Genomic DNA, 21,950 nt, shown 5'->3' with positions numbered 1-21,950 from the left:
CGTACAACCATACTAGATCTCAGTTTCATAATCTTTGTTGCAATTCTAATCTTCCTAGCCTTTTACGATGTCAAAATTATAGTGAGCTCTGGAAGCTTCTCTCCAAGAATTTTGAACATAGGAATATAATCTTAAACCAAACTAAATAATTTGTTTCTTTAGATCCGATAGACCAAAGTTTGACCTCAGTGGACGTTAACCATTATCATCATCATCAATATTATTTGCCTTATCCTATACATAATAAAAAATAAAAAAATAAATAAATCAATTGAAAAAATTCTATCTTTAAATTTCAACGAAATATTAAGCATCAAACGGAGAATATATCTTTAAAAATTAAACTTCATTTTTTATATGTTTCATTCAATAGTAAAGCGTTCAATAATACAGAAATCAAATGAAAGTACAATTAAATAGAAATTTGTCCCTAAATCTATTTATACGAGTCATTGCATAAAAAGGTATTAATGGATCACATTCGTTCATAAAGAAGTTGCAAGTGGGGCGTCCATCTAAGTTGTCCCATTTTTTTTTTGGATTTTAGCTTAAATTTCCATGTTTTTCTTTTTAATTGGGATGTACTCTAAAGTAAGTTGTGTATTTTAAAAGATATTTTATTGAATTAGATGTTATATTGATGTATTACATTTGTTAAGTTAAAGAATAACTATGTTTTGAATATTTATATAACAATCTAACTATTTTATAAATACTCTTTATCACTATTATCAACATAACAATGTACAAATTTATTGAAATTGATATTTTTTTTTATCTTTTTTCTATTATTGGATTCAAAGCTCATAAAATTTTATTTGATCATTTGAAAATTTTTTATATGAGATTTAATGTATTTAACGAGTGTCGTTTTCTCTTTTAACTTATGTACATTTTTTGATCAAGGAAAATTTTAAGGATGGAAGTTTACAGTAAAGTTTAGAAATTTTGGTGAATCTTACTAGTCCCTAATATGCAAATTGTAAATTTTTTGGCGATTTTTTTGTAGAAATATTTAGATTTCCAATCATTTTATATTATTTGATATAATATTTTGGCGATTTTTAAGGTAAAATAATGGTGTACTATAAAATTTGGGCGAATCATTTTAGAAAAAAAGTGGAAATTGGCCAATCATTTTTTTGGAAAAAGCATGGAAAATTAGTTCACCTGTTAACATTAAAGCATGAAAAATTAGTCCACGTGTGAGCATTAGCCCCTAAAATTTTCTTTTCTTTTGATGCATATGATATTGAGATCTCTTTATCAAAAATTTTAATAACGTTCACAAAATCATTGACCAAATTTATGCAAATGTTTTTTATCTAAATAAAATATTCCCTTAGCTTCTTTTAAACTATAATAATCTATTCAACACCAAATATTCCAATAATCATTATTAATATTTTGTAACTTTGATGGTATTTAAGCTTCTAACACATGAAATGTAAATTAATCTAAACTAATAGAAACATTTTATCCGAAAAATATATCTATAAAATTTTATAGCTAAAATTAAGATTGTAGATTGTAGATATATATATATATATATATATATATATATATATATAATCATTTTTTAGTCAAAATAGATTGAATTTTATTTAATTGTTTCAAATATAACAATTTTGCTATGGTTATATATAATATTACATAAAAACAAAACAAAAAAATTAATTTAAACTAAATGAACATTTAATTATACTCTTACTAATTTAAAATTTTTTTTTTTTAAATCATATTTTAAATCTACATATTTATTTATTTATTTTTATCTTAAACCAATAATACAGTTATCAAATTTAACCATTTCATATTCAATTCTTACCTTACTAAGAAAAAACTTTATTTAAAAATTTATCTTCTTCTTAATGAAATAAATAATAGAAATCATATTAGTATATGGACAAGTAAATATACAAATTTTTTAGTACCTATAATTATTCCCACTTCTGCTGTCAAAATACTTTTTTACATAATAAACAGATACTAAAAAACAAGGGTGCATATTAAACGTGTTTTATGACATGTAATGATATTCATTTACATTTTCATCTAGATCCCTTCACATTTACTTAAAGAAATTATATTTAAATTACATTTATTTTAATTATATATGAGCAAAAATGTCGTAAATGCATTTCATTACATGTAATAAAACTTAATGCATTTTAATTTCATCTTGGTATTGCATTATTATGTTACTTTGTTTTCTTATATTATAAAGAAAATATTACTAGAATGTATTCATTTGTAAAAAAATAAGTGGATGTTTTTACAAGGTGGCAAGTGAAAAACTTAAAAAAAAATCAATTGTAATGCTTTAAGTTTAAATACATAGATCAACCAACTTAATATATAAGAGTAATGGTGTTCCATCATCACATATGCATGAGAGTGACATCATGCTAAAAGGAAATTAATTCTCTACTTTGGTCTTCTTGCATCATTTCTCCACATTGTTATGGGTGCATTGGTGTTCTAAAATTGATGCACACCATAATGTGAATAACTTAAAAATATATTAATGTTTCACTTATTTCTAAGTACATTGGTATTCCACGTTGATGTGGAACAACAATATTCTATTCCCATGTATATTTAAAAGGAAATAAAATAAATTGTGTTGTTTAATGAGGCGGAGGAATTCCCTGGATGACCAAAAGTGGCCGGAATTCGGGCAAAAAAAATTCAAAAAATCTTGTAGAGGCCGTGTTTGAATCATGTTTTTGATGGTGGAAATGGATTTAGCACCATAAAAAATGCCTAAGACACCTAAAATTTTGAAGTTTAACAACTATAACTTGGATTTACAAAAATCCTTGCCGGATTTTTTCTAAATATAACCGGAATTTCCATAACTTTCTGAGGAACTCCTTTGCCTTGTTAGAATACGAGTTAGACTATGAGAAAACAAATTGGTGCTCTAATATTGATGCACATCATAATGCCAATAAGTCAAAAATATATTAATGCTCCACTTATTTCTAAGCACATTGGTATTGCAGATTGATGTGGAGCACCAATATTCCATTCCCGTGCATACTTAAAGGGAAATGAAACAAAAACTCTCAACACTCTATATCTATTTAAAAGTATCAATAGCAAGTATCAATGTTCCTTGGTTGTTTGGTGCATATTTTCTCCCCTTTAGTATTAAAAGGCCATTCTCTCATTTGGTTGAGGTCAACCAATCCTCCTACTATACAAAAGAACCAAACAATACTTCATATTATTTTTTAACATATTAAAATAAGTGAGAAAAACTATTAGATCACTTTTAAAAGAGGAAAAAATAAGAGCTTGTTTCATTTCATATGTAACAAGATCAATTGGTGTTGCGGTAGTCCCTGCCCATGTGTAATTTTAGTGGGCTGTGAAGCAATTTTTCAATATGAACCAATTTGCAATCTTAAAATAGCTTGGTTAGCAATGACAGTTGTGACTGAGAGTAAAATTCTAACAATTTTATATGTTTTTCATGTTTTGCAGGTAACTATCTCCCCACCCCACCAGGGCCTTGAATAAACTGTCCACATAAAGTGTAATGAAACACACCACAATTATTTGATATCTGGTCAGATGCCAATAGTATAAAAACCATAATAGATGTAATGAAACTACATCTAAGGTCTTGTGCAGAGAATTTGATCACAACGTTTAAAATCTATCAAAAATAGAGCATCTGATCAAGAACCTGCAGAGATGAATTTCAAGCGACTTTTCTACACTGAAAAGTAGTTCGATACCTGATGGGAGAAAGCATAAGCAATGGCTCTCTCATGTTTGATTGAACCCTGTTGTCTCATTTGCAGTTTCGCATGAACTTCTTCAAGGGTTCCTTGACTATCACACCATTCCTCGTGAAACAAGGAATGCACTGCTGAAACAAAACAAACTTAAAATCCATTACTAGTGCTTCTCCCAAAAAGCTAAAATAATACGCAATATCACACTATTCCTCATGAAACAAGGAGTGCATTTCTGAAACAAAACAAATTTAAAATCCATTACTGGTGCTTCTCCCAAAAAGATAAAATACTACGCAGTGTTGATTTGTATTGATTTAAGAACATTGTCGCGTTGTCATTGCATTGGTTCATTACATATAAAATTAAACAACCTTGAATTCCAACAACAGACATTGGTTCATTGGTTCATTCATGTTGTGGCAACATGCATTGCATTTTGTCACTGACACTCTGTTGAAGTTATTTCAATTGTAGTTTTTTGGAATCTGATGGTGGGAGAGGTGATGGTGAGAGAAGCGAGGTGAGGAGAAGTTAAATAATTGACTTTCCTAATGATTAGTTATTCTTAATTTCTCTACTAGCTATCAAATTTCAGAATATTATAGGATATTCCAAAAATTTACTAACCACTACACATACAATTCCCCATCTCTTATGATATGAACGAAGTGATTGGAATCTTGCGATAGTAATAATCTAAATAGTTCTTGACGCATCACTATTTCCAAATATAAGATAGATGTGCTTCATGGCAAAGCAAATGTTCTTGGCATAGGAACCATGATTGAAAAAATACACAGTTTTGTTGACATACATATAAAAAACATAAGAAGTCGCATGTTGTCATCTGGTGCGCAATGAAATCAAAGAATGGACGATGCAACGAGAATCAAATTACTACAATTGGTACTCTTTCCACATAATATTTAAATTTCAAAATATGTTACCATCAACTGGAAAGATATTGTTGAATCTGAAGAAGAAACACATACAATACTAATGTGAACTAAAAACAAATTGATGTTACAACTGAACAATCGCGGAAAAAATCATTTTTTCAATTTCCTTATACTATAATATATTACATGTACATTCCAAATGAAACCAATGCTAATATTTCATCGCTATCATATACACAACCAAATTATAAATAGCGCATAATTGGCATATACACAAGCAATTTATAAATAGCGCATAATTGGCATCTCAAGACTACTTCCAAATTGAAATAGTTGTATATTTATTTGGCGAATGACATGAGTGTTGTCAAAATAATGTGGATTAAACTAATTTCCAAATACCTATGTGTAACACCTAACCAATAGGATAAACGGGACCGACTATATGTTACAATAAAATTGGTACATTTTTAACATCTCTAACTACATATTTGACTAAATCAGCTATATAAATACCCAAAGATAAACTGAGACTTTCGAAACCCAAGCTTAGTTATGAAATAGCTTAGACTTAAGCTCTATCAGTGAGAGGCATATGCATATAAGTTTAACCTGTTCAGAGCTGACTGACAGTCATTCGAAGCTAGTTACTTGAATTTCAAGAAGAATGAACTCGACTACATTTAGTGCAGATTCTGGTTGTACAAGTCTTTGTTCCCCTAAGGCAAGTATAAACATATATTGTTTAGGAACCCCGTAAAGCAGTTCCTAAGTGAAGATACTCTTCCTTCAAGGCGATGTGGGGTCTAAAATATTCAAAATAAGGGTAAACCATACAAGTCCCATTGTCTCATTCAACACTAAAGATTCAGTGAAGTGGAGGGGCGCGTAGCAAAGATACTCCTACTCAAAGGTGAGGTGAGTTACCCAAGAAGTCGTCTCATCTCTGGTCAATCACGACCTATGATGTTGATGCGACGCTTTGCACGGAATCATATGGAGCAGTTAGGCCCATCAAGGAAAACACTTAGAGAACCTAACTAGAGGTTAACTCTAGGGCTAGCCAAAGAATTCAGAGCCTAGAAAAGTCTTGGGTTTCAGGGGGCACATGGAATTTTCAAAATGGGAGGAGGAAGGCAATGTGAGAAACAAAGCAAATTTTGGCATTCTTCATCTCCATGGATGCCAATATTGATAAAGCGTGAAGATACTTTTGGCAATGTTGGGTTGTGTTATACTCTTTCCACGACTATCCCACATAGTTAACCAGGGTTAGAGGGGGGGAACCCGTAACCCCACTTTATGGGGTCTGGGGTAGTGCCATGGAAAATTTTGGTTTTGGACTCTATGTTAGGTTGGGCGGACCCACTTATGGCTTTGTGCATGATTTTCACACATGTTTTTTCGACTCAATGGTTTTCGGTCCATGGTTTTGGACGCGATGGTTTTCGGTCCATGGCATTGGATGCTTTGGCATGTATAAATATGTATTATAACATTGAAAGCAACATAATGAAAAATCAAGTTGGTAGTCTCAGTTTTGGGATCTAGGGGAAAATCTCTATGTATATGTGTTTTATGTGTTATTCTCTCACATTGTTTATTTTTTGTGTCTTAGAATTCGTATGCAGGTAATTTTTGTATGGGGTTAAAACCTACATTTGATATCAGAGCAGTTTTGTCTTCAAGGGGACGCCTTTGTTGCTGAGGGGTTTCGCTCGAGCCTGTGGTACACCTTGTTCAGTGGGAGATCTACGAGATTGATTCTGGTGGTGAAAGATGATGGCGAGTAGTGGAAAGATAGAGATCAAGAAATTTAGTGGTCAGAGTTTTGAGTTGTGGAAACTCCAGATGGAGGATCTGTTAGTGGATAAAGATCAGTGGATCGCAGTAGATCTGGGTACTAAACCAATGGGAGTGTCCGATGAAGAATGGAAGAAGTTGGATCGCAAGGCAAAGAACACAATACGATTATGTGTTTTGGATTCAGTATTGCTGAATGTATCAAGGGAAGCTATGATAAAGGCTTTGTGGGACAAGCTAGGGACTTTGTACCAATCTAAGTCTCTGGTGAATAAACTGTTCCTGCGGAAAAAGCTATATAACTTGAGGATGAAAGATGGAGAATCGGTGACAAAGAATTTGAACGCATTTAATACTATGGTAAGTTAGTTAGCATCTGTTGATATTAAAATTTCAGATGAAGATAAGTGCATCAGTTTGTTGTGTTCTTTACTAGATTCGTGGGATATTCTGGTTATTGCAATAGGTAGCAATGCAACTGTCTTGCAGTTTTATGAAATAGTCTCATCGTTGCTAACGGAGGAGATGAGATGGAAAAATATGGAGAGTCAGAATGGTGATGCCTTGTCTGTACGAGGACGATCCCAGAACAGAAACAAAAATAAGTCATCGAGTGGGAGATCTAAATCTAGAGGGAGATCTAAATCTAGAGGGAGATCTAAATCTCTAGGAAAACCTGTAAAGATGGTGTACTGGAAATGCGGAAAGGAAGAGCACTACAAAAGGGAATGTAAATCTAAAGCTCTTGATAAACGAAAGGGATATGATGATGCTCCTTCTGCAGAGGTGAAAACCACCTCAGATTAAGGTGGGGATGTGTACTTGGCTTCTTCAAGTACACATGTAGATCATGAGGCATGGTTGATTGACGTAGGTACATCCTTTCACTTCACTCCCCATAGAGAGTGGTTCTACGAGTATGAGAAATACGATGGTGGTGATGTATTCTTAGGGGATGATAGGAAGGCTAGAATCGTTGATCGTGGAAAAGTAAAGTTGAAGTTGCAAGGTGGAGGGGTTAGAACACTTCCGGGTGTTCTGCATATTCCTGCATTAGCTAGAAATCTGATTTCTGTAAGTAGGTTGGATGATGTAGGTGTAAAAAAGTGTTCGAGAAAGATACCTGCAAGATGGTTCGGGGAGCACTGGTATTGATTTGGGGAGTTCAGATTGGAACTCTGTACAAGTTGAAGGTAGCACTGCTATTGATGGGCGCAACAGTTCTGTGGTTCCTGAAAGTGGAGCTGAAAATCTAGTGGTCTCTGGAGAGAAGACCATGCTGTGGCATCAAAGGCTTGGACATATTGGAGAGAAGGGCCTTCAAATACTTCATGGTAAAGGTATAGTAGAAGGTATGAGTAATAGCTCTCTGGATTTTGATTTCTGTGAAAATTGTGTATACGGGAAGCAAAATCAGGTGAGTTTCCCCTTTGGTAGTAAGAGGGTGAAACAAATATTAGAACTTGTGCACAGTGATGTGTTTGGACCTATGAAGGTTCCATCACTGGGTAAGTCTGTGTACTATGTATCATTTATAGATGACTTCTCAAGGAATACATGGATATATTTCCTTGAGAAGAAATCTAAAGCCTTTTACATGTTTAAAGAATTTAAGGCTCTTGTGGAAAATCAAATAGAGAAGAAGATAAAGGTGCTAAGGACAGATAATGGTGGAGAGTTTTGCAGCAAGGAATTTGAAGAATTCTGTAAGAAGTGTGGTATAGCACGACAGAAGACTACTCCATATACACCTCAGCAAAATGGAGTTGTAGAAAGAATGAATAAGACGTTGATGGAAAGGGCAAGAAGCATGCTTAGTGGTGCTGGGTTAGGACAGGAATTCTAGGCGGAAGTGATGGATACTAAATGATACCTGGTCACCAGGTCACCTTCATCAGCGTTGGAGGATAGGACTCCACAAGAGGTATGGACTGGTAAGAAACCCTCTCTTTCACATCTGAGGGTATTTGTATGTGATGCATATGTACATGTTCCAAAGGAGAAACGAACCAAGTTGGATAGTAAATATAAAAAGTGCATCTTTATTGGGTATAAGGATGGTTTAAAGGGTTATAAGATTTGGAACCCAGTCACATGGAATGTTGTGTACATCTGAGATGTGGTATTCAAAGAGGTAAAAGATGTTATTAAACATGAAGTCCAACGAAAGGAACCCGAGAAGATAGAGTTTGAGCTAAAGGAGGAAGAATCAGACTCTACAACAAAGGAGGAATCAGAAGATGAAGACCCACAAACTCTGGGTGTAAGAAGATTAGTTCAAGATAGAAGGCAGCCAGAAAGGTATAGTCCATCTGCTTTCTATTCAAATTTTTCTTTATCTATTACTGACGGTGATCCTAGAACTGTGAAGGAAGCAGTAGATTCAAAGGATGGAAAACTTTGGAAAGAGGCCATGGTTGATGAAATGGAATCCTTGCACAAAAATGAGGCTTGGCATCTGGTGGAGTTGCCAGCTAGAAGGAAACCCATTGGTATCAAATGGGTGTTCAAGAAGAAGAAAAATGTAGAAGGAAAGGTTGAGAAATACAAAGCTCGGTTGGTAGCAAAAGGTTATTCCCAGGTGTCAGGAATTGATTTTAGTGATATTTTTTCCCCTGTTGCCAAGGTAACTTCTATTAGATTACTTTGATTTGTTGATGTTGCTTTTGATTTTGAGCTAGAATAGATGGATGTGAAGACAACATTTCTTCACGGGGATCAGGAAGAGGAAATATACATGAAGCAACCTGAAGGCTTTGTGGTGAAGGGTAAGAGAGAACTGGTATGCAAGTTAAAGAAATCTCTGTATGGGTTAAAACAGTCACCAAGGATGTGCTATTAGAAATTTGATACATTTATATGGGGACTTGGCTTCACTAGAAGCAAAGTAGATCATTGTGTGTATTTTAAATTAATTGGTGACCGTGTTATTTATCTGGTCTTGTATGTGGATGATATGTTGCTATTTGGAAATGACAAAGAAATTATCCAGGATTTGAAGACCCAATTGTCCTCCAAATTCGACATGAAAGATCTAGCTGCTGCAAACTATATTTTGGGCATGGAAATTAAAAGAGATCAGGCAAAGAGGAAGCTCTGGTTAAACCAGAAGAAGTATGTCGAGACAATACTGCAGAGGTTTAATATGCAGGATAGTAAACCGGTGAAGGTTCCTATTCCTATAGGTGTGAGGTTATCTACTAAACAGTGTCCCAAGACACAAGAAGAGGAAGATGACATGTCTCGTGTTCCATATGCAAGTGCAGTCAGTAGCCTGCTATATGTAATGGTATATACTAGACCAAACATCACACATGCAGTGGGAGTATTGAGTGGTTTTATGTCAAAAGAAGGAAAGGAGCATTGGACAGCAGTGAAGCGGGGTTTCACGTATTTGCGTGGCACTAGTGATTATGGTTTTTGCTACCAAGGAAGACCAGGATTGGATAGAGTGTTGGATATTCATGGCTTTGTTGATGCAGACTGGGCTGGAGATCTAGATTAGAGAAGATCTACAAGTGGGTATGTGTTTAACCTATTTGGAGGTGCATTTAGTTGGATGAGTAAGAAACAATCTGTAGTGGCACTATCAACTACGAAGGCAGAATACATGGCAGCCACTCATGCAAGCAAGGAAGCAGTTTGGTTGCAGAGATTGTGTTCAAGTATGGGGTTAGTATAGGAAGCTATAAGGATAGACTATGACAGCCAAAGTTCAATTTTCTTGGCAAAGAACCCCGCATATCATTCAAAGACAAAGCACATTGATGTTCAGTACCACTTTGTGAGGGATATTATAGAACACAAAAAGGTGTTGCTAGTAAAGGTGGACACTTTGAAGAATACTGCAGATGCATTAACAAAATCTGTGAGCTCTGAGAAGTTCTCTTGGTGTAGAGAAATAATGGGCATTGCAGGGCTGGATAAATGACTAAGCTCTCTTGTGGCCCCCTGTTGAAAGAAAACAACAAGTGGGAGAATGTTGGGTTGTGTTATATTCTTTCCACGACTAGCCCACGTAGTTAACTGGGGGTTAGAAGGGGGGAACCCGTAACCCCACTTTATGGGGTCTAGGGCAGCGCCCTGGAAAATTTTGGTTTTGGACCCTATGTTAGGTTGGGCGGACCCACCTATGGTTTTGTGCATGATTTTCGCACATGTTTTTTGGACGTGATGGTTGTTGGTCGATGGTTTTGGATGCAATGGTTTTCGGTCCATGGTATTGCATGCTTCGGCATGTATAAATATGTATTATAACATTGAAAGGAACATAATGAAAAATCAAGATGGTAGTCCCAATTTTGGGATCCAGGGCAAAATCTCTATGTATCTATGTTTTATGTGTTATGCTCTCGTATTGTTTATTTTCTATGTTTTAGAATTCGTATGCAAGTAATTTCTATACGAGGTTAAAACCTACAAGAAAAAGGAAATTTTTATGGATTAGCAGATAGAGGTTCATTGTTGACTTTGCTATAACAGTTAACAACGTTGCTACTACAATACCATAATTGCATTGAAGCTTCTAGATTGTGCATCAAAGCTGAAATTTGAATAGAATCCAAATCCACGAAAGGTGCAACCAAGCACCACAAACCCCAAGAAGGCCTGCACACCAATGAAGATGTCCATGAAGCAGAACAGAATGTCATTCCTGCACCAACCTCTAGAATGATCTATAAAAGCTACAATCCCATAAAAGATGCTTCAAGGATTCTAAATGATGACAAAAGTGGCATAAACTATCTGACAACCTGCTTTTAGCAAGGCAAACTTTGGAAGGCATCCCTTGAACTACCAGTGAAATAAAGACCTGGACCTTGTAGCTCAACATCACTCACATCTAATAGCATAATTAAAAACAAATCACACCCATAAGAACATTGCACGACCTGTTAATAAAATGATCGAATATATTACCTTGGGTTGCAGCTTCTTCCATTCGATTTAGGTCCTACAGTTAAAAAAAGAGTTATAGGGCTTGACAGTGGAAGTAAATGTTATAGATTGTACAAAATAGTTACTTGAAAGGTGCAAGTGAGTTTATCATATGTCCAATATATATAAAAGATTTACAAAATGGCATCTATTATAATTTATCATATCAAGAAGGCTTAGGACCTCCTCGGTTCTACTTGTTATACCTCGAACCACTGATAGATGAGAAGAATCGTTTTTTGTTATACTTGGGACCACTGATAGCTTAGAAGCATCCTTTGAGGACTTGAGATTTTATTTGCAAATTGTGACTGGCCAACTAGAAGGAGATGGCCACCAGTAATAGGATAATAATTCCGGAAGCCCACTCGACTCTAGAATTTACTAGTGAGCATCATTATTAAAACTAACTATAATAAACTAGAAATTCAAATTCATAATGAGGCACGTGTAAGCCATGCACACATTATATATGCCTTGTGGAAATAATTTCAAACCAAAATTTTACACTGTGACTTCCATGGGCCGTGGAGCCCACATGAGGGCCATATGCCTTACCTCCCCATTATCCAAAACAACCATGTAAGGCTTGGATGACGCCACGTGAAGTTGTAGCACACCAAAATATTGGTGCTACTCTTCCTTTGCTTTAGGTGTTACCTTAGCTCTTGGTTTATATGATGTTGTAGGGTCATTTTCTTAATCTACTGAATAAACATAGGAGTTACTCTTGATCCTTCTACCATTACCATTGTTTTCTTCAGTATATGATAGGTAGATTACATTAGATTATGGAGGTGCATAACAATTGTTCAACAACTTCCTTGGCATCAACTTCCTTGGCATGGGTGGTAGGTAGTTCTAAATATATGCAGTGAAATGAAAACAATTGACTATATGGGAACATGTAGCAGAGTCGATACGAGAAGTTTTCCCTGACTTGATTTGGAAAGAAAATGTAAACAGTTCAGGAACATAAAGCACTATGGATCCAGGTACAAATTCCAGCTTTCTTTTACAAGAAATATTCCTTACAAGTAATTTTCCTTGGATTCGTTCTAATCTCATGGAATTCGCAGGTCAAGGTTCCTGCTGAATGGCTATGTCACCCTATTTTCCTAATTAGGGGCTTTCAAAACTGTCTCATTTTATTGTCCTTATTAATAAAAAACTATATGAATATATTTTTTTTAAATTCTCCAGAAAAATGTCTCATTTTATCAGCCTCATTCATCCGAGGTATGCATATTTTTTTTTGGTAATTCTTCAAAAAAAATTATTAAGTGAAACAACACTCACATAATTCTATTTTGTGCTATAGGGTTGCGGTCAGAGCTCCTCTGCTCATTGATTTGCCTCGGAATCACACCAATCCAACAATCATTTCTAAGGGTTTAGGAGGAAGCCATACTAGTGACATTGTTGGGTCCCTATAATACTAGTGATTACCCCATTACTATTGTAGTTATACCCCTTATTTATATTGTTGTGCCCCTATTACCCCCATATTGTTATCTCTGTGCCCCATAGAATCCCTCTATTGTTATTTTTGTGGCTTTATATTATTATTGTTAGGTTGGCTGGATTATATTGTGACTCCTTACAGTCCTATATATAGAAAGGAGGTTTTGTCATTTGTATCATCGAAGAATTGTTCATTTATGTAATGTAAAGGAGGTTGCCCCCCCGAAGAGGCTGAATTCTAAGGCGTTGACCTATCTTTTCTATATTTTCTTGAGCTGGTTTCATAACATTTGGTATCAGAGCTTTGGATTCTAGGGTTTCGCTGCTCCAAACAAGTCATCGTGGCATTTTCGCTATAACTTTTTTTCTGTGACGTTTCAGAAGTCGCAAAAAAAAAAACCATTTGAGAAAAAATCGCGCTGAACCTTGGGTCCGAATTTCACAGCTTTTCGTGCGATATTTGCGGAGATATGATCCGAGGAAGTTGGTCTTTTTGCAGACTCTTGAATTACATTCAAAATAGGTGACCTGGGGAAAATCGTCATAACTTTCTCTCTGGGGATCGGATTGAAATTTCGTAAAAAGGTACAGAAAGAGGATGGACTGTAGTTTCTTGTGTGTTTGTTTCAGATTCAAAGGTTGAAACAGTGACTCGTGGTACGTCATACAAGTTCGCTCTACTGAACCAGTCTAAAAGTAAGTCACTGTGGGAGATTTCACATAACTCTTCCTTGGAGAATCCAATTTGGCTCAGACTTAGAAAGAGGACGCAGAAGGCTACTACAGGTAGCAATTTTAGAACTAGATGATCCGAAATTACAGAGATACATCGGATTCAATATCAGGCTTCTATAAAGTGAAAAAAGGTGTGTAGTTTTTCTTTAAATTTTTGTGTAAGCTTGGTTTAACGGAATTCAAAGGGCATAGTAAAGCATTATTATCATTAAATGATGCCCCGAGGAAAGAAAATGCAAACACCTAGTAAGGAACCTGAAAGCTCTAGCATGACTCATGAAGAAGAGGAAGAAATGCTACATGATATATCAAAATTACAAGAACAAGTGCAACAAATGTCACGCTCACAAAAGCTAACAGAAGCTAAGATAAGTGGCGTGGAATCTAAGATAAATGGCGTGGAATCTAAGATAAAGGGCATGGAAGCTAAGATGGATGATTCGAAGACAGATTTGAAGAGAGACATGGCGGATTTGAAGATAGATTTGAAGACAGACATGGAAGAATTGAAGAAGTTGCTACAAGAAAGGGTCACTAATGGTGAAACGGTAGTAAAGAAAACTCATGATGAGAACAAAAGAAATGTTAATCATGATTCCATAGACGCTAGTGTTGGATCGAAGAATCACCATATTACAAAAATCGATATGAGAAAGTTTCATGGCAAGGATCTCGCCACACGGATATTACAGATGGAGCAATTCTTCGATCTCAATAATATGCAAAACACACAAAAGGTATGTATGGGAACTGTATATTTGGAACCAAATCAGTTTGTATGGTATCAATGGTTTTACTCTTGTAAACAATTTATCACTTGGGAAATTTTTATGGAAGAATTGATAGCACATTATCAAGATACAAAAAGCAACACTTTTTTTAGCCAATTGATAAATCTCAAACAAAAGGGTTAGTAATGGAGCACATTGAGGAGTTCCAAAAATTGAACATAAGGGTAAAAGATATTCTAGAGGAGCATAGGATTGATGTGTTCATAGGGTCTTTAAAGGATAATATCCAACATGATGTTCGCCTTTGGGAACCTGATTCGTTAGAGAAGGCATTCAGGTTAGCAAGAAAAATGGAAAGCAAAATTATGGCAACCAAGAAGCATCCCACTCACAACTATAAAGACGGAAGTGTTGTTGCCCCTAGTCTGCCACAACCTATAAGGTTGACACCACAACAATTGGAATAAAAAAGAGCAAAAGGGCTTTGTTACAGTTGTGATAGCAAATACACTAAAGGTCATAAGTGTGCTGAGAAGAAATTATTCTACATAGATTGTGAAGAGGAAGAAGAAAGGGAGAAAGAAAGGTCAAAAGAAGAAGATATACTCCAGCAACAAAGCCTAGATGAAGAACAAATAAATCCGACCATATCTTGTAATGCATTGGTGGGAATTACCACTCCTCAAACCATCAAGATAGAAGGACAAATCAAGAAGAAAAAGGTAATGGTGTTGATTCATTCAGTAAGCACCCACAATTTTATTCATTGTAGGGTAGCAAAAGAATTGAATTTCTTCCTATATCTAGCACCAGAGTGTCAAGTGATGATTGCAAATGGAGGAACAATAAATTGCTATGGAAAGTGCCATAATATCAAGATATCCATGGGAGAATATGTATTTACTAGCCCAATGCTTTCCATTCCAATGGGAGGTGCTGATGTTGTACTAGGAGTCCAATGCCTACAATCGTTGGGTACAATAGCTTTTAATTTTCAAGAACTTTTCATCAAATTTTCTACGGAAGGAAAGGAAGTTGAATTAAGGGGCATTGCAGGGAAACCAGGAAAGATAATCAGCTCTAATGGCATGACAAAGCTTCTAAAAAAGGAGCAAAGAGGTGTAATTGCACAATTATGTTCGCTAGATGTTTCCACATTGGAATCATCTATTTCTCCAGATCTCCAAAAAGTCCTGGACAATCATTCCAAGGTAATTGAGACTCCAAAAGGTATCCCACCTATGCGTGATCATGATCATGCTATTCATCTGATTCCAGGAAGTGTTCCTCCAAACATCAGGTCGTACAGATATCCCTATGTCCAAAAAAGTGAAATTGAACGTATGGTTGCAGAAATGATAGAGGCTGGTATAATTCAACCGAGTCAAAGTTCTTTCTCAGCTCAAGTAGTATTGGTGCACAAGAAGGATGGATCATGGCGCATGTTTCCTGATTATAGGGAGCTCAACAAGCTCACTATTAAAGATAAGTTCCCCATTCCTGTTATTGATGAATTACTGGATGAATTGCATGGATCAATTTACTTCACCAAGTTGGATCTTCGTTCGGGATATCATCAAATCAGAATGAAGATTGAAGACATTCCGAAAATGCATTTAGAACTCATGATGGTCATTATGAATTTTTGGTCATGCCTTTTGGCCTTACCAATGCACCTTCAACATTTCAAGGTTTGATGAATTCAATTTTCAAACCATTCGTTAGAAAATTTGTGTTAGTATTTTTTGATGATATACTAATCTACAGCAAGTCTTGGAAGGATCATGTTGAACATGTTGACAGGGTGCTACAACTATTGGAGGTGAAACAATTATATGCAAAAAGATCCAAATGTTTCTTTTGAGTCCAGGAGGTGGAATATTTGGGTCATATTGTATCTCATGAAGGAGTTAAGGTAGACCCTAGCAAAATTAAAGCCATTAAGGAATGGAAAATTCCCACATCCATAAAGAATCTGCGAGGATTTCTTGGGTTGACAGGGTATTATCTCAACTTTGTTAAGAATTATGGGAGAATAGCAGCACCTCTAACAACATTATTGAAGAAAGAATCATTTTCATGGACTCAGGAAGCAACAAAGGCCTTTGAACATCTTAAAGAGGCAATGTGCCAAGCACCGGTCTTAGCTACACCGGACTTCACAAAAACCTTTATTGTGGAATGTGATTCTTTAAGAAATGGAATTGGTGTTGTTCTAATGCAAGATGAATGACCCATTGCTTTTGAAATTCGTCCAATCAAGGGAAAGTTTTTAAGCAAAGCTATTTATGAGAAGGAAATGTTGGCAATACTCCATGCACTTAAGAAACGGTGACCCTACCTAATGGGAAGACACTTCAAGGTAAAAACGGATCATGATAGCCTTAAATACTTTTTAGAACAAAGACTATCCTCTGAAGAGCAAAAAAAGTAGGTCACAAAGATGTTGGGTTATGAATTTGAAATCATCTACAAAAAAGGGAAGCAAAATGTTGTGGCAGATGCACTCTCAAGAAAGGATGAGGATGTGGAAGCATTGTTGTGTGCCATTTCTATTATCCAACCAGATTGGATAAACGAAGCAAGGGAGGAATGGAAGAATGACGAAGAAGTGTGGGGACTTATTCGAAAGCTACAACAAGATTCCAGTACTTCTGATACATTTAGCTGGCAAAATGATTCATTATGGTACAAAGATCGCTTATACCTCTGTAAGAATTCCCAGCTAAAACAAAAGATTCTTATGGAATTGCACACTTCTCCCTTAGGAGGGCACTCAGGATTTTTAAAAACTTACCACAGGGTTAAGAAGGAATTTTTTTGGGATGGCCTTAAATTAGATATTCAAAAGTTTGTGGCGGAATGTTTGGTTTGCCAACAAAATAAAGTTGAAACAATTAAGACACCGGGTCTATTACAACCTTTATCCATTCCAAGCCAACATTTGGAGGAGCTTTCAATGGATTTTATCAAAGGTTTACCCAAGTCTAAGGGAAAGAGTGTCATCATGGTGGTAGTTGACAGACTTACCAAGTATGCACACTTTTGTGCATTATCACATCCATTTAAAGCCAGTACAGTTTCTACTGCATTTATGGAAACAGTTCAAAAGCTACATGGAAACCCAAAGATTATTGTAAGTGACAGAGATCCCATTTTCACTGGAAATTTTTGGACATAATTATTTTCTTGTCTTGGTAATCAGTTAGCTCATAGCTCATCTTATCATCCTCAATCTGATGGGCAAACTGAGATAGTAAACAAATGTTTGGAAGGATATCTTCGTTGCTTTGTATCTGATAAACAGACACAATGGGTCAAATGGTTGCCTCTGGCTGAATGGTGGTATAACACTTCCTTCCATACAGCAACAAAAATGAACCCATTTATGGCACTTTATGGGTATTAACCACCATCCATCACATCATATTTAAGAGAAAATTCTAAGGTTCAGGCAGTGGAACATCACATCGAACATCAACAACAAGTCCTCCAACTCTTAAAGGATAACCTCGTGTTGGCACAAAATAGAATGAAACAACAGGCAGATCAACATCGCAGTGAAAGAAGTTTTGATGTAGGTGATTGGGTATTCCTACAGCTACAACCATATAAGCAAATGTCCCTAAAGCAAGCTAAGAAGGATAATAAATTATCACCAAAGTATTATGGTCCGTACAAGGTGTTGCAAAAGATTGGTACTATGGCATACAAATTGGAGCTTCCTGCAACTTCTCGATTGCACCCAGTTTTCCATGTTTCATGTTTAAAGAAGGTTATAGGTGACAAGCTCCCAATTCAAACAATATTGCCAGAACTTGACGAGGAAGGAAAAATTATATTGGAACCGAAAGCAGTCACAGAAACAAGAACTCGACAGCTACGAAATCGATCAATTTCAGAGTATCTTATCAAGTGGAAGAACTTATCCGCTGAAGATTCCACATGGGAGGATGAGAATTTTATGCCGAAGTATCCAGAACTACTCGAGCGTTGAGGACAACAATTTTTTGAAGGAGAGGGGCATGTTGGGTCCCTATAATACTAGTGATTACCCCATTACTATTGTAGTTATACCCCTTATTTATATTGTTGTGCCCCTATTACCCCCATATTGTTATTTCTGTGCCCCATAGAATCCCTCTATTGTTATTTTTGTGGCTTTATATTATTATTGTTAGGTCGGCTGGATTATATTGGGACTCCTTAGACTCCTATATATAGAAAGGAGGTTTTTTCATTTGTATCATCGAAGAATTGTTCATTTATGTAATGTAAAGGAGGTTGCCCCCTCGAAGAGGCTGAATTCTAAGGTGTTGACCTATCTTTTCTATCTTTTCTTGAGCTGCTTTCATAACAGACATACCATTAGCTTTTTGAAATATTCATAGGTTACTGTAAGAGTAATCTAACTCCTCCCAAAAGCCCTAGCAATGAACTACATATCAATACAACTCTTCCTTGTCATTTACTACTAACTATATTATTTTTTATGTAGGTTGTGTAAATCATGGTTGTTCCATATTCCTACTCATAGGCAATAATGTTATTTCGGTGTTCCACTTATTTCCTTCCATAATAATGTCCTTTGTAAAAACTCACTATTAATGGGATTTCTTGTTCAAGTATTAACCACTACCTTAGTGTATTTCACTTGCAAAAAAGGAACTGCTCAAATGCAAAAAACAAGAAAGCGAATTTATATCTGGTATTTTTTAGATGCACCTGGAACTGAGTGAACTTTCGTGAACCTCAACAATAGCGTTCCTTTTTTCTATCCCATGTACCCGCTTCTATCTTCTTTACCAACCTTCTTTACCAGCATGTATCTTAGCCCATCTCAGTAAGGCACTCTCAGTAACACACAAAAAATAGAAATCTCAGTAAGGCACCTTGTTTCTATCCCCTGTACCATCTTTTGTTTGCGTCTGTCTTCTTTACTAGTCTATATCTTAGCCCATATCAGCTTCTGTTTGTGTCTATCTTCTTTACTCGCCTGTATCTTAGCCCATCTCAGTAAGGCACTCTCAGTAATACAGAAAAAATAACAATCTTAGTAAGGCTCAGTGATACATAAAAAATAGCAGAATAACTACAATACATAAAAAATAGAAGAATAACTACAATCCTAGAACTATAAAGAAGTAACAGCTGGAGGAGTAGGTACTACACGTGGAGGAGTAGGACTGTCATAAAGTAAGATGTGCCCATTGATGGCATCTGGCATCAAGTCTAAAAAAACTTTAGATATAAATAAGTTGTCACAACTGAACTTTAGATACAAATAAGTTGTCACGACTGAACTTTGGATAACTATAACTTAGTCGCAATATTTCACATTGTGATGACTTAAGCTTGCAATAAGAGGTTGATTTCCTTCCACTCAAAAACTTTGGTTAAAATTTAGATAAATAAATATCGCCACAATAAACTTTAGTTAAACAATGATAAAGCCAAAAAAAACAATGAGTCAACGATTCAATTAATAGCTAGTCAACGATCTATGGTTCACTATAGTCCTACTGAAGGCAGGGACTAATAAAGAACAATGTAAAGAAAATTCACTATAAAACATTTCATTGTTAATATCTACACAAAAATATCCACATCATGATTCAATTTTATTTTCTTCATTCCCAATGTGTTGACTCATTCACATATAAAATGTGGAATTGGAACATACACCATTGTACCATTAAAAATAAATAAAAACTACAACAAAACCATTTGATAAAAAAAATATTACCCTCTATTAATCAAATTATACAATAAAAATTATCTATTCTTTTATAAAATGCTCACTATATTACTTTACGAAGACATTAAAGTTCAATAAATATCAACATAAATAAAAATTTAGTAAATATTAATGTCTAGACAAAATTCAAGAACAGCAAAAACATTTACCAACACAATTATTTACAGTAAACAACCTCAAAGCATCGTGACTTACTCATAAAAACTTTTATTATATTATTTCCCCTGGGTTATTTACATCTTTTACTTATACCCCTCCCTTTATTATTTATACTTTTTACGTATATCTGTTATGTTAAAATAACTATAATATAAATATTTTAAATTATTTATATTTATTTGTCTTGTTATCATCACTATAATATAAAACACTTTGACCTCTTTATATTATTTAATTTTGACAATATGATTTGTTCTTTTTTCCAAAGTGTCGCCTCATTTACATGAGGATACTCTTCACAAATGCATGTTTATCTCTATTGTTTTTTTATAATTATAATCAGCACCAAAAATTAAATTGGTGTGACACAATGAAAGTTAAGTTTCTGCCAATTAAATTGGGGTGACACAATGAAAAGTTAAGTTTCCTCCCTATTATATATTAATTAAAATTATACAATACGAATTATCTTTTTTTATTTTTTTATATATTTTTTAGAATTCGCATTATTTCATTCTATCATAATATTAGAGTTCAATAAGTAGCAACATAAATAAAACTCACTATAAACCATTCAATTATTAACATTTACAGAAAATCCACATTATGATTCTTTTTCTTTTCTTTTCTTTTTTCATTTGCTTCCTTCTTCAAAGTGTTGACTCATTCACATATGGAATATAGAATATCGAATATAGAACTTTGTACTTATGAAAAAAAGAAACATTACAACAAATCCATTTAATGTAAAAAGAAATTGCCCTATTCTAATTAGATATATACAATAAAAATTATGTATTTTTTTTATAGAATTCTCATTATTTCACTCTACCATAACATTGGAGTTCAATAAATAGCAACATAAAAAAAATCACTATAAACATTCAATTATTGATATTGTTAAGGTCCTATAGTATAGGAATCATAGTGTTTTTTTATCTTACTATTCCATTCTCGAGGTCTGTTTGTAAAATTTAGCCTATGAATCACAAGGTATCATATTCTAAAGGTTTTTGTATGAAAGGGTTTTTGTGTGCTACAATCTATCAACCCCATTGTAAAGGTTCATGCCATAAAGAGGTCTTTGAATCTAAGGTGGAATTTTGTGAAAGTCTCAAGTCTAAAATTCATGAGAAGGTCATAAGGTCATAAGTTCAAATGTGTAATCATGGAGGGAAAATGAATTATTGAGGGTTCAAGGAGTCATTTCATGGGGTTCTCATTCATCATAAGTCTATTAGTGGTCTTCACTTCTCATCATTGGTCTAATTAGTAAATGATATCCTCATGTCACCTCACTCTTCCTCCACTCAACCATTTATCCTCATGACATGAAACAAGGCATATGGAGGCACTAAATTCATTTTTTTAAAAGCTGCACTCATTCCCACCTCATTGTAACCTGCGCTCAAAGAATTTGTGAATTGAAAGCTAGTGTTTGAAAACTTAGAGGAAAGGAGGTCGTTGCGAAAAACTAAGAACAACCATTTTGGAGGTCTACAAGCATGGAGGTAAGCACTCATAGGGTGCTACATCATCACCAGTTCATCTCAATCACATCTACACACTCATCGTTGCACATAATCATCTGCAACCATATTGACCATGGAGGCCTGCTACACACTACTACGAATTTGCTCTGAAATTGATTTTTTTAGTAATCGTTTTCAAAATAGGTTTATGAGTGAATGGAAAGTAATTTAGAAAAACT

Source organism: Pinus tabuliformis, chromosome J (genome assembly GCF_031772625.1).
Source record: "Pinus tabuliformis cultivar Carrire ecotype Pingquan chromosome J, CPIR1, whole genome shotgun sequence".
NCBI lineage: Eukaryota > Viridiplantae > Streptophyta > Pinopsida > Pinales > Pinaceae > Pinus > Pinus tabuliformis.
This window is presented reverse-complemented; position numbering follows the sequence as displayed.